Here is an 11,243-nt window from a genome sequence, read left to right as displayed (position 1 = left end):
ATAAAAAACCCACTCATGATTTGACAAGTCATTCATCTCGTGGAAAATAATTCACTGTCCTGTTGAGATTGAAACAAAGAGGTTTTCTGCCTTGTGGTGTCTTTATTTTTTTGGGAGGACATGGGAAGTTAAAGAGATAAATTTTGAAAAATCCTTTTGGGACAGTATCCTCCAAAATAAATTTGGACATGAGCCCACACACGCTCAACTGGTCCATGTGGGGTCTGGGTCCTTTGCTATTTTCTATTTCAAATTAAAAAGAGAGTGCCCCTAGTCTTTTTGATTTGTTGAAAATATAAAGAAAAGTAAAAAGAAAATCCTGTGGAGAACAACAGTTACATGTGTGTTTGTTGACAGCTCTTCCAGGTACGTTGAGCAGTTAGTTACATGCACAAAATATAATACAATTTATATATATCTGGTCAACAACTCCATGAGACATTTGTAAAAAACACAGCATAAATTATGTGTGACAGATCAGGTGCTCACTGATAATATGGTGTTAAGCAAGACTGAAGAACATGGATTAAGCAAACAAACAGACCAGGCACAGGTAAACTTGAGTAATGAGAAATCCCTAAGTAGGTGAGGCAGAATAGCAGGTGTTACAAATTTATTTATTTTTAAAATAAATAAAGCAACCAATTAATTAATTAATTAATTAATTAATTAATTAATTGCATTTACATCTCACTTTTCTTCTTCTTCATGGAGTTCAAGATGGCATGCTTGGCTCTCGCCCTTCTCGTTTAATCTACACAACAACCCTGCGAGATAGGTTAGGGTGAGAGGCAGTAATTGGTCTAAGGTCACACTCAGTGAGCATCATGACTCTCGTGTGTCATGGACTGGCTTGATTAAGAGGAAAGGTGAAAGGTATGAGCTGGGGAACCCCCAAGGGATGAAAGCTCAGAGCCAGGGGACTGGTGGTGGGATGAACATGAGTGGTCAGAGGGAGAAGAGGGAAAAGACTGGGAAGAGGAGGGATTGGAAGCTAAAGGGGCAACAGGGTTTAGTGAGCAGGAGGAGGCTGGGGCAGAGAGCAGTCCAGGCTCAGAGTCAGAAAAGGTGACTAGAAAGGAAAGGGGGCAAGAGGCATTGATGAGACAGGCTGCTGAAAAATCCAGGGAGTCTCCCCTTCCTGCTGCAATCAGCTCTCTGCCCCCCCCCCCCCCCCGTCCGGTAAAACATGCAAATAAATGAAAAGGGCAGAGTTTAGTTGTACGCAAGCCTTGAGAGTGGTGGGAATGCAGGGACCCTCACAACTGCCACTTTGGGGCAAGATCTACTGGAATTGTTGGAATCACTAGGCCTGTGCTGTTTTGGTTTCTTGAATAAAGAGTTAACTTCACTGACACCGTGTTGGCTCTTTGGCTGACCTGTGCTTGACTCTGGCTCCTGACAGCAGGATTTGAATCCTGGTCTCTCAGGTCTGGCACGCTAACTGCTACACCACACTGGCTCTTGGTGGAGTAGCTATGTGGAAGGAGAGAGAAACCATTCTGCTGCTAGTGGAAATCTTTTCCTTGATTATTAAAATGAATATGTCTGTCTATGCTTTATGTGCCTGTACACTTTCAATGCAGAATCTTGATATACATTCCATTCCATTCAATGATCTGCTTCCTTGCACCACATTCACAAACCTTGCTGACTCTGCTAGTAGTTCCTGAAATTCAGATCGCACATAAATCTGGGATGAGACACATGCAAAATACTGAGATGGATAAATGGCCATACTGGTTAGACTAAAGGATCTGCCACAATGACTCATTTAACTGTACATATGCTTATATGTAGTGTTCTTTCCTAACTGCTCTGGATGAGAACTCTCCCTGTGCCTCCATAAAATGCTTGGGCAATTAAATAACACACCTGTTGTGCACTAGGGGGCTAGCATCACAAATCCAAGGAAACTGAATCCTTTTAGCTAAACAATTAGGCGAATGAATGGGACTCATGGTATAACAAAAACCATAGCCTAGACACTGAGATCTAGATCTGAGGACCTCCTAGTGGTTCCCTCACTGCAAGAAGTGAAGTTACAGATAACAAGGCAAAGGGCCTTCTTGACATGCAATATGCATATTTTTTAGGATCCACCTTATTTAGATGATTCTAAGTTGTTTTTAAGTATTCTTAACATTGTGCATTAATTGTTGTAACCTGCCATGTGACCTTGGTTTGAAAGGCGGGTAATTAATGATCATTATCACCATAAGCACCAACCTTCACTTATGAAATCTGCTGGGCCAAGGCATGCTAATGAATTCACCTTGTTGTTGTTGTTTAGTTGTGTCCGACTCTTCATGATCCCATAGACCAACCTTAAATGGCATTAAAATAGGATTAGACTAATTCATGGTTTTTCAATAGCTATTGACCATGGTAAGTACCGTATTTTTTGCTCTATAAGACTCACTTTTTCCCTCCTAAAAAGTAAGGGGAAATGTGTGTGCGTCTTATGGAGTGAATGCAGGCTGCGCAGCTATCCCAGAAGCCAGAACAGTAAGAGGGATTGCTGCTTTCACTGCACAGCGATCCCTCTTGCTGTTCTGGCTTCTGAGATTCAGAATATTTTTTTTCTTGTTTTCCTCCTCCAAAAACTAGGTGCATCTTGTGGTCTGGTGCATCTTATAGAGCGAAAAGTATGGTAATTGGAACTCTCAGTGACTGTCCACTTTTCAGTGCTAATTGGGGGGGGGGGATAGAAAGGAGGGTGCCTCCCTAGAGGAATCTGATTGGCCACTGTGAGAACCTGGATGCTGAGAGACATGGACCATTCCTGCTAATTTAGCTGGTCTCTTCCAGTGTTCTTACATTATGCTCCGTAACTGAAACCTTTCTTCTGGTTCATCTAAAGAAAACTGACAAAGGCGTCTGCAGCCAACTGTATGAGTCAGAAGGTTTCCTGTCTCGCCTGCTTGCCTGAAATGAACCTTGTTACATCACTGCCCTATAACAGGTAATGGGCATTTCAAAATAAACAGCAGCAGCTGCAGGGTGTGTAACTATGGGCAGTTTGCATGGAGCCGCTTTGTGGCATCTTAAGATTCATGCACATCCCTCTACATTTGGGATGTGTCTAAAGCTCTCTAGCTGTTGTCAGTCTCCAACTCCCATCACCCTTGTCCATTTGCCATGCTGGAATGGGACTGATGGGAACTGGAGTCCAATAAATAACTAGAGAGCCGTAAGTTTGTCATCTTAAGCCTATAGACCAGCCTTTCTCAAGCTGTGAGTCCCCAGATTTTGTTGAACTACAACTCCCATCAGCCCTAGCTAGCAAGGCCAGAGGATGATGGGAGTTGTAGTCCAACAACATCTGGGGACCCATAGCTTGAGAACCGCTGCTGTAGACCTTCAGGTATTGTTGGATTGCAGCTTCCATGGTTCCCGTCAGCATGGCCAATGGCTATGAGTGATGGGATTTGTAGTCTAACAGCATCTGGAGCCCAGTGCCACCACAAAAAACAGCATGTTTTCAGGGGGAAATAAAGCAGGATAAAAAATGTTTGGGGCCCCAGATGCAGCCCCCAAACCATGTGTGTCTCCTTTGAGAGAAAGGTGGGATATAAATGCAAAATGAATTTTTAAAAATGGTACAGAGAGCTTGCCTTTTGCATGCTCACACAACACTTCCCCCTGTTTTATGGAAATGAGTGTCTTTCCCCTCTAAGGTGCTGAGGAAGTTACTGATGTATGGCTTTTATCTATATGCTCTAGCAATTTGATCAGGACTGCTTTCAACTAAAATCTGAGGGGGCAGGGAGAGGACCCAGGTAACACGTTGCCGTTGATATCAGGAAAGGTCCTAGAATGTAATGATCTCAGGCAGGCAAGCAAGCCCAGATAAGAATTAACGACTCTCTGGCAGTTTAATGGTAAGTTTATTTATAAATTACATCCAAAGCGTGGCTCCCAACCTGCCACACTTTGATACGAGTTGGTCACTCTGAGTCTCCACCCCTGTTACAGCAAAAAGGGTGCCAAAGTCCAGTCCTTCCTCTTCCATTGCATTTTAACCCTTTCAGCTCTCTCCCCCCCCCCCCGCTTTCAAAAGAAGAACCCTCCGCACTCTGTTTCTCTGCTGGTTGCATAGTAACCCCCTCACTGCCATCTAACTCTCCCCCCCCTTCTTGTGAGCTGTCCGAGTCTGCTGCTCCAGCTGAGTCAGGGAACTCTTGGTGAAGGGGGGCTGAGCTCACCCATACCTGCTCTGTCTGCATTCTTTCATCTCCAGGGTCAGACTCTGACGCTCTTTGTACTAGCAATCCTTCATCTCCAGTGTAGGACTCTTCCCAGGCATTCAATTCAGCCACGTCCCTGACATAGAACATATAATTAAATGGTTGGTCTGTTAACACTCGGAAAAGGATGTTGTGATTACTAAGACCCAACATACGTTTCTCAAAAACTTATTTACTTTTTGGATAGAGTTAAAAACTTAGTGGATCAGTAATGCTGTTGACATAGATTCAGGTAGGTAGCCGTGTTGGTCTGACGCAGTCAAAATAATAAATAAATATTTTTTTAAAAAAAAAAATGTCCAGGAGCACCTTAGAGACCAACTAAGTTTGTTCTGGGTATAAGCTTTTGTCTGCAGGCACACTTTTTCAGATACCTGACATAGTGGCTGTTGACATAGTTTATCTTCCTTTCAGTACAGTAGTACCTCAGGTTACAGACGCTTCAGGTTACAGACTCCACTAACCAAGAAATAGTACCTCGGATTAAGAACTTTGCTTCAGGATAAGAACAGAAATCGTGCAGCGGCAGTGGAACACCCCATTAGCTAAAGTGGTACCTCAGGTTAAGAACAGTTTCAGGTTAAGAATGGACCTCCAGAACGAATTAAGTTCTTAACCCGAGGTACCACTGTAAGGCTTTTGACAAAGTGCCCCATTTTATTCTTGCTGAGAAGCCATTAAAATGTGGGCTGGACAAAGTTATTGTTAGGTAGATTTCCAGCTATTAATTGACCAAACCCAAATAGTGTTCTCTAATGGTTCCTCACCATCCTGGAAAAAAGTGACAAGTGGGGTGCCACAGGGTTCTGTCCTGGGCCCATAGTTGTTCAGTATCTTTATAAATAACTCAGATGAAGGAACTGAGGGGATACTCATCAAATTTGCAAATGACATCAAAGGGGGGGGGTAGCCAATGCCTGAAAAGACAGAATCAGAATTTAAGTTGACCTTAACAGATTGGAGAACTGGGCCCAAACTAACAAAAATGAATTTCAATAGGGACGCGGATGGTGCTGTGGGTTAAACCACAGAGCCTAGGACTTGCCGATCAGAAGGTCTGCAGTTTGAATCCCTGCGATGGGGTGAGCTCCCATTGCTTGATCCCAGCTCCTGCCAACCTAGCAGTTCGAAAGCACATCAAAGTGCAAGTAGATAAATAGGTACCACTCTGGTGGGAAGGTAAACGGTGTTTCCATGCGCTGCTCTGGTTTGCCAGAAGTGGCTTAGTCTTGCTGGCCACGTGACCCAGAAGCTGTACGCCGGCTCCCTTGGCCAATAAAGCGAGATGAGCACCACAACCCCAAAGTCGTCCACGACTGGACCTAATGGTCAGGGGTCCCTTTACCTTTACCTAACAGATTGGAGAACTGGGCCCAAACTAACAAAAATGAATTTCAATAGGGGCAAATGTCAGGTTCTTCACCTAGGCAGGAAGAACCAGCTGCACAAATATAAAATGGGGGACAACTAGAGTGCTAAGGGATCTTAGTAATCCAAAAGCTTCAGGGGAGTCAAGAGTGTGTGGTAGAAGCAAAAAAAAAAACCCCAAAACAAAAAAACCCCTAATGCTATTCTAGCCTGCATTAACAAAAATATAGTGTCCAGATCAAGTGAAGTCATCTTCCCACTCAATTCTGCCTTGTTTAGACCACACCTGGAGTACTGTGTTCAGTTCTTGGCACCACAATTTAAGAAGGATATTGAGAAGCTGGACTGTGTGCATGGGAGGGCAACCAAGATGATAAACGTTCTGGAAACCAATCATTATGAGGACCAATTGAAGGAATTGGTTATGTTTAGCTTGGAAAAGAGTCTGAGAGGAGATTTGATAGCCATCTTCAAATATCTCAAGGGCTGGCACATGGACAATGGAATAAGCTTGCTTTCTCCTACTGTGGAGGGTAGGACTCAGATCAGTGCATTCAAGTTACAAGAAAGGCGGTTCTGACTAAACATCAGGAATAACTTTTGGGTGGTAACAGACTCCATCGGAAGGTGGTGGCCTGTTCTTCACTGGTGGTTTTTAAGCAGAGATTGGGTAGCCATCTGGCATGGAAGCTTTAGTTGAGATTCCTGCATTGCAAGGGGTTGGATTAGATGACCCTCATTCTATGACTCATTCTAGGTGCTGATCTGTGGCCACACACCCAACAGCTGCACAGGAATCTTCTCCTCAATCTTCCATCCATCCCAGCCACCTACTTGTGAGCTTGATTAAGAATGCCTTGGTCTATATTTCCTAATCCACAAACAAACACCAGCATGCAGCAAAGGCAAAATAAGGCTAATTAATGTCCTGACCTTTATCAACCTCTTTCTCTCTCTGTCCCAAGCTGTACTTTACAAACTTTGACGGGGATGATAATTGAACTGTCTTCCTTTAATTTGTGGAAATGAATTCTTAGTTGGTTCTTATTAGTCAATTATATCGCCTGGAAGGAATTAGAACAGATTGATCAGGCCCTTTCCGTTAATAGCAGTTATAAGGAAATACCAGCCATCATCTCCAAAGGTTCCGCTACGCACTTGGCTGGCCTTTGGTCAAGTAATATACATATATAGCTACGAAACGGCAAGGGGTTCTTGGTTTGATCTCAGTCTCGTGATCCACAGCTTAGCGCTCATTTCCATATTTGCAAACACCCCCCCCCCCGGACACTGGAAATGAGCACTAAACATATGCTATATTCCACTGTACTTCTGGAAGTTAAGGTTTGATGTGCATAGATGGCACAATATAAATTCATGATGATATCTGCAGCCATTTTCTTACCGGAAAGTGTACATCAGGTACAGTGTACATCCAAGTGTTCAACCATGTTGGTTATCAGTTGAAGGTAGTGGTGGTTGGAAGGGGGAAATCCCTTAAAGTCAGAAAACTTATTTTTAAAATATGTTCTATTTTATAATATACAGTCGTTTACCTTGGTTTCTGAACAGCTTAGTTCTCGAACGTTTTGGCTCCCAAACGTCGCAAACCTGGAAGTGACTGTTCTGGTTTGTGAACTATTTTTGGAAGCCGAACATCCGATGGGGCTTCCGTGGCTTCAGATTGGCTGCAGGAGCTACCTGCAGCCAATCAGAAGCTGCACTTTGGTTTTCAAACGTTTTGAAAGTCAAACGGACTTCCAGAATGGATTCCGTTCAACTTCCAAGGTATGACTGTATATAAACAATTATAAGAACAGGTGAAAAGGAATTTAAAATGAATAGAGATACAAATGAGCAAAGTAACAAATATAGATACAAATCAGTTAAGTAACAAAGTCCTGTTCATGAAAGAAAGAAAAAAGTGGGAATAATTGTACTCTGCTAATTTAAATGAATTTGGCATGCTAGCAGGTTTTAAGGTTAATCATCAAAAAACCCAAGAATACAACATATGACAACAGAAGATCAAAAGACTTTAATGGAGAAAACTGAATTTCAAATTGGAACAAAGTAAAGTATTTGGGTATTACCATGACAAATACAAATTGTATGTTGTTTCAAAATAATTATGTTAAGACATGGATGGAAATTAAAAAGATATGTTAAGTTGGGAAAAATTAATATTGTCCTTGGTGGGTAGAATTTTTGTGATAAAGATGACTATATTGCACAGAATGATGTTTTTGTTCCATTACAGCTAATGACTTACAATACCATTCAAACAATGGCAAAAAGACTTATCAAGGTTTGGAGGGGGGGTGGAACGACACCATGTTTTAAAATATTAGAAGATGCAAAGGAAAAGGGAGGATTGGTGTACCAAACCTTAAACTGTATTTTGCAGCCTGTTTTTAGTGTGGATGCAGGACTGGATGAGATTGAGAAATAAGAGACTCCTGGAAACATAGGGACATGACCTAAAGTTTGGATGGCGTGGATATTTATGGCACCACAAAGTTAAAGTGGACTTTAAAAATCACTTTACTATATGTGCCATATTAATAATTTGGAATGAATACAAACCTGGATTCTGCCCAAAGACACCGTTATGGATCTTATCACAAGAAGCTTCCTACAGAAAAGAGATAAAATGCAAAGAGAAATGTACAACGTGCCAAGAATTTTTAAAAATTGCATCAAGGAGATTATAAAATTAAAAGAAGACAACAGCTAATAGAGGAAGGTTATAATTTTCGGTGATTTTCTTATATGCCATTAGCAGAGAGGTTTAAATTGGATTAAAACACATTTGGTATAGATATAGAACAAGGAAAGACAGGCTTTGAAACTTAACTGAGAGCAGAAGATGAACATCTTGCTGCAAAGATGTATAAACTTTTGTTGAAATTCAAAGCCGAAGAAGAACAAGTTAAAGAAGGTATTATTAATTGGGCAAAATATTTTTGTTATAATATACAGATGGAACAGGGGGAGTATATGCGGACTAAAGGGTTAAAATTTACGTTGTGTTATAATGTCAAAGAGAACTTTTATAAAATGATGCATCATTTTTATTTAACTCCTGAGAAATTGTTTAGAATATGCAAAAGTGTTTCAGGTATTTTCTGGAAGTGCCAAGAACATGAGGAGACATTTGATCGTGCTTAGTGGGCATGTGAAAAGGCTAAAAATACAAATACATACATTGAAAGAGAAGATTTTTAAAGATTAATATCCAATTGAAGCCAGAACCTTTTTCTTTTAGGATTAATGGATACATGATTGGAAAGGTTTATGGAAGATTATTCCAATATATGATTACATCAGCAAGATTGTTGTACTCACAAAGTTGGAAAGACACAGTTCTACCTACTACGGAAGAATGACTGATAAAATTATTGGACTTAGGTGAGATGGCAAAGTTAATGCGTAATTTGAGAAAAATCATTATTGACCTTTATTAAGAATTGGAAGGAGGGACGCGGGTGGTGCTGTGGGTTAAACCACTGAGGCTAGGACTTGCCGATCAGAAGGTCGGTGGTCCAAATCCCCGCAACGAGGTGAGCTCCCATTGTTTGGTCCCTGCTCCTGCCAACCTAGCAGTTCGAAAGCATGTCAAAGTGCAAGTAGATAAATAGGTACCACTCAGGTGGGAAGGTAAATGGTGTTTCTGTGCACTGCTCTGATTCGCCAGAAGTGGCTTAGTCATGCTGGCCACATGACCCGGAAGCTGTACGCTGGCTCCCTCAGCCAATAAAGCGAGATGAGCGCCGCAACCCCTGGACCTAATGGTCAGGGGTCCCTTTACGTTTAAGAATTGGAAATTTCTTATGGACTTTATGCATGAAAGAGAAAATGAACTTGTAATATTTGGATTTGAAGATTAAAAAAATATTGGCTTATAGAAAATAGAACAGTTGGGTGTCAATGAGTGAATATTAAATTTAGCCGACTTTTAAAATCTTTTTTCTATTTCCTTTCTTTTCTCTCTTTTTTCATTTTTCTTTCTTTTCTTCCCCCTCCTCTTCCCCTCTCCCTTTTCTTTGCTCCTGTTCCATTTTAGATTTTAAAATTATTTATTTTATTCTGGTGTATTGGATATAAACCTTTTTATATCTTTTGGCAAATAAATAAAGAGAAAGAGAAAGAGAAACCATATTTTGCTCAATTCTAGTAGCAATATTCTGTTGGGAGCCGCCCAAAGTGACTGGGGCAACCTAGTCACATGGGTGGCATTTAAGTAATAAAATTATTGTTGTTGTTATTATGGAAATAAGGAGACTGGGTTTACACATTTCTGGCACACCTGCAAGGACTCTTTCACTGCCTCAAACAGGCTGCATTTAGCCAAGGAATTAGGTGGAGCTCATGATTAATTAATCATGTTTATTTATCAACAATTATAGCAATGACAGACGTCAATCTCTTGCCTTTGTTATGCATCTAAGACTAGAAAGTCCAGTCATTAGGCAGGGAGTAAATATGCAAGTCATCATGCCCAGGGGTGTATCATATCCCGTAGGAGAGGCCTTGAGATGGTATAAAAAGTTATCTGGACCCAATGATGTCTTCATTCACTCACTTTCAACTTCTCGGCTGGTTCCTGTTGCTGGAGAGGGTAAGTCAAGTCCGTATGCTTGCATGCATTTGACCGATAACAGAACTAAGTCATTCAGCTGGAGTTGAAAATGGAAGATGAACTAATTATAAAACGATAGCTTCTGGTTGTGCAAGAGGATGTTTTAGAGAATGGGTTTTGATGCAATCAACGACTGCTTAAGAGAAATTTATATATGATAATATATTTCTAGTGCAAAGTAAAGAAGCAGTTATGGATAGGGTTAGCAAATAGACACAGATGCACCACAGATTTGATTTTGAAACCAAATTCAATGCTCCATTTAGAGGTTGCCGCCATAACTCTGTACAATGGTACCTCAGGTTACAGGTACTTCAGGTTACAGACTGCTAACCCAGAAATAGTACCTCAGGTTAAGAACTTTGCTTCAGGAAGAGAACAGAAATCATGCTCTGGTGGCACGGTGGCAGTGGGAGGCCCCATTAGCTAAAGTGGTACCTCAGGTTAAGAACAGTTTTGGTTAAGAACGGACCTCCGGAACCAGTTCTTAACCAGAAGTACCACTGTCTAGACATTTCATTTTCAATAAGTGAATCAGTAATCAATTCGCAGAAGCAGTTCGGTTTTGACACTGGAATTCATATTGCATTTCTTACATTGATTCCTTTTTGTTTGGATTTGCATGCCCCTTTGAGATTTCGGTACAAAATCTCGGATACAATTGGCTTTGCCATATTACAATGCCATTACCTCCATCATATGCTCCCTGTTGCTGTCTGGATGAAAAGTCTCCTTGAGCTCTGGGGATGCTTCTTGTGTGCCTGAATGGAGAACAGGGAGTGGTTTGGGAGTGTGTGCAGAAACCAGCCTACTGCACAAAGGTGAAATTTGTCTTTGCTGCCCCTCCCACTTTTGCTCCTGACTCTTCTTCCCATTGCCATGTGAACCCTTGGAAGGTTGTTGGTGCATGAAAGGCTGATTTTGTCTTACTTATCTTCCAGAGCTAAACCACCAGAAGGGAAACAAAACAGGAGAAAGAACAC

The 11,243-nt window shown here is 41.4% G+C and overlaps 2 long non-coding RNA genes across 3 annotated transcripts; one reads left to right on the top strand and one right to left on the bottom strand.

The window, feature by feature from the left end:
• Window positions 1-4,212: 4,212 nt before the first annotated feature.
• On the bottom strand, window positions 4,213-7,387 carry LOC308465212. Its single transcript, XR_013980357.1, has 3 exons — window positions 7,175-7,387; window positions 6,552-6,682; window positions 4,213-4,326 (listed from the first exon to the last, which is right to left on the bottom strand). It is a non-coding gene; the product is annotated as an uncharacterized lncRNA (long non-coding RNA).
• LOC308465190 lies at window positions 4,322-11,243 on the top strand. Of its 2 annotated transcripts, none has more exons than XR_013980334.1 (4): window positions 4,322-4,482; window positions 8,887-9,029; window positions 10,144-10,239; window positions 11,202-11,243. It is a non-coding gene; the product is annotated as an uncharacterized lncRNA (long non-coding RNA). The 2 variants fall into 2 exon arrangements; XR_013980335.1 differs by lacking the exon at window positions 4,322-4,482 and adding an exon at window positions 7,393-7,406.

The sequence above is a fragment of the Podarcis pityusensis genome, assembly GCF_964106645.2.
Source record: "Podarcis pityusensis genome assembly, chromosome: 16".
NCBI lineage: Eukaryota > Metazoa > Chordata > Lepidosauria > Squamata > Lacertidae > Podarcis > Podarcis pityusensis.
This window is presented reverse-complemented; position numbering and strand designations above follow the sequence as displayed.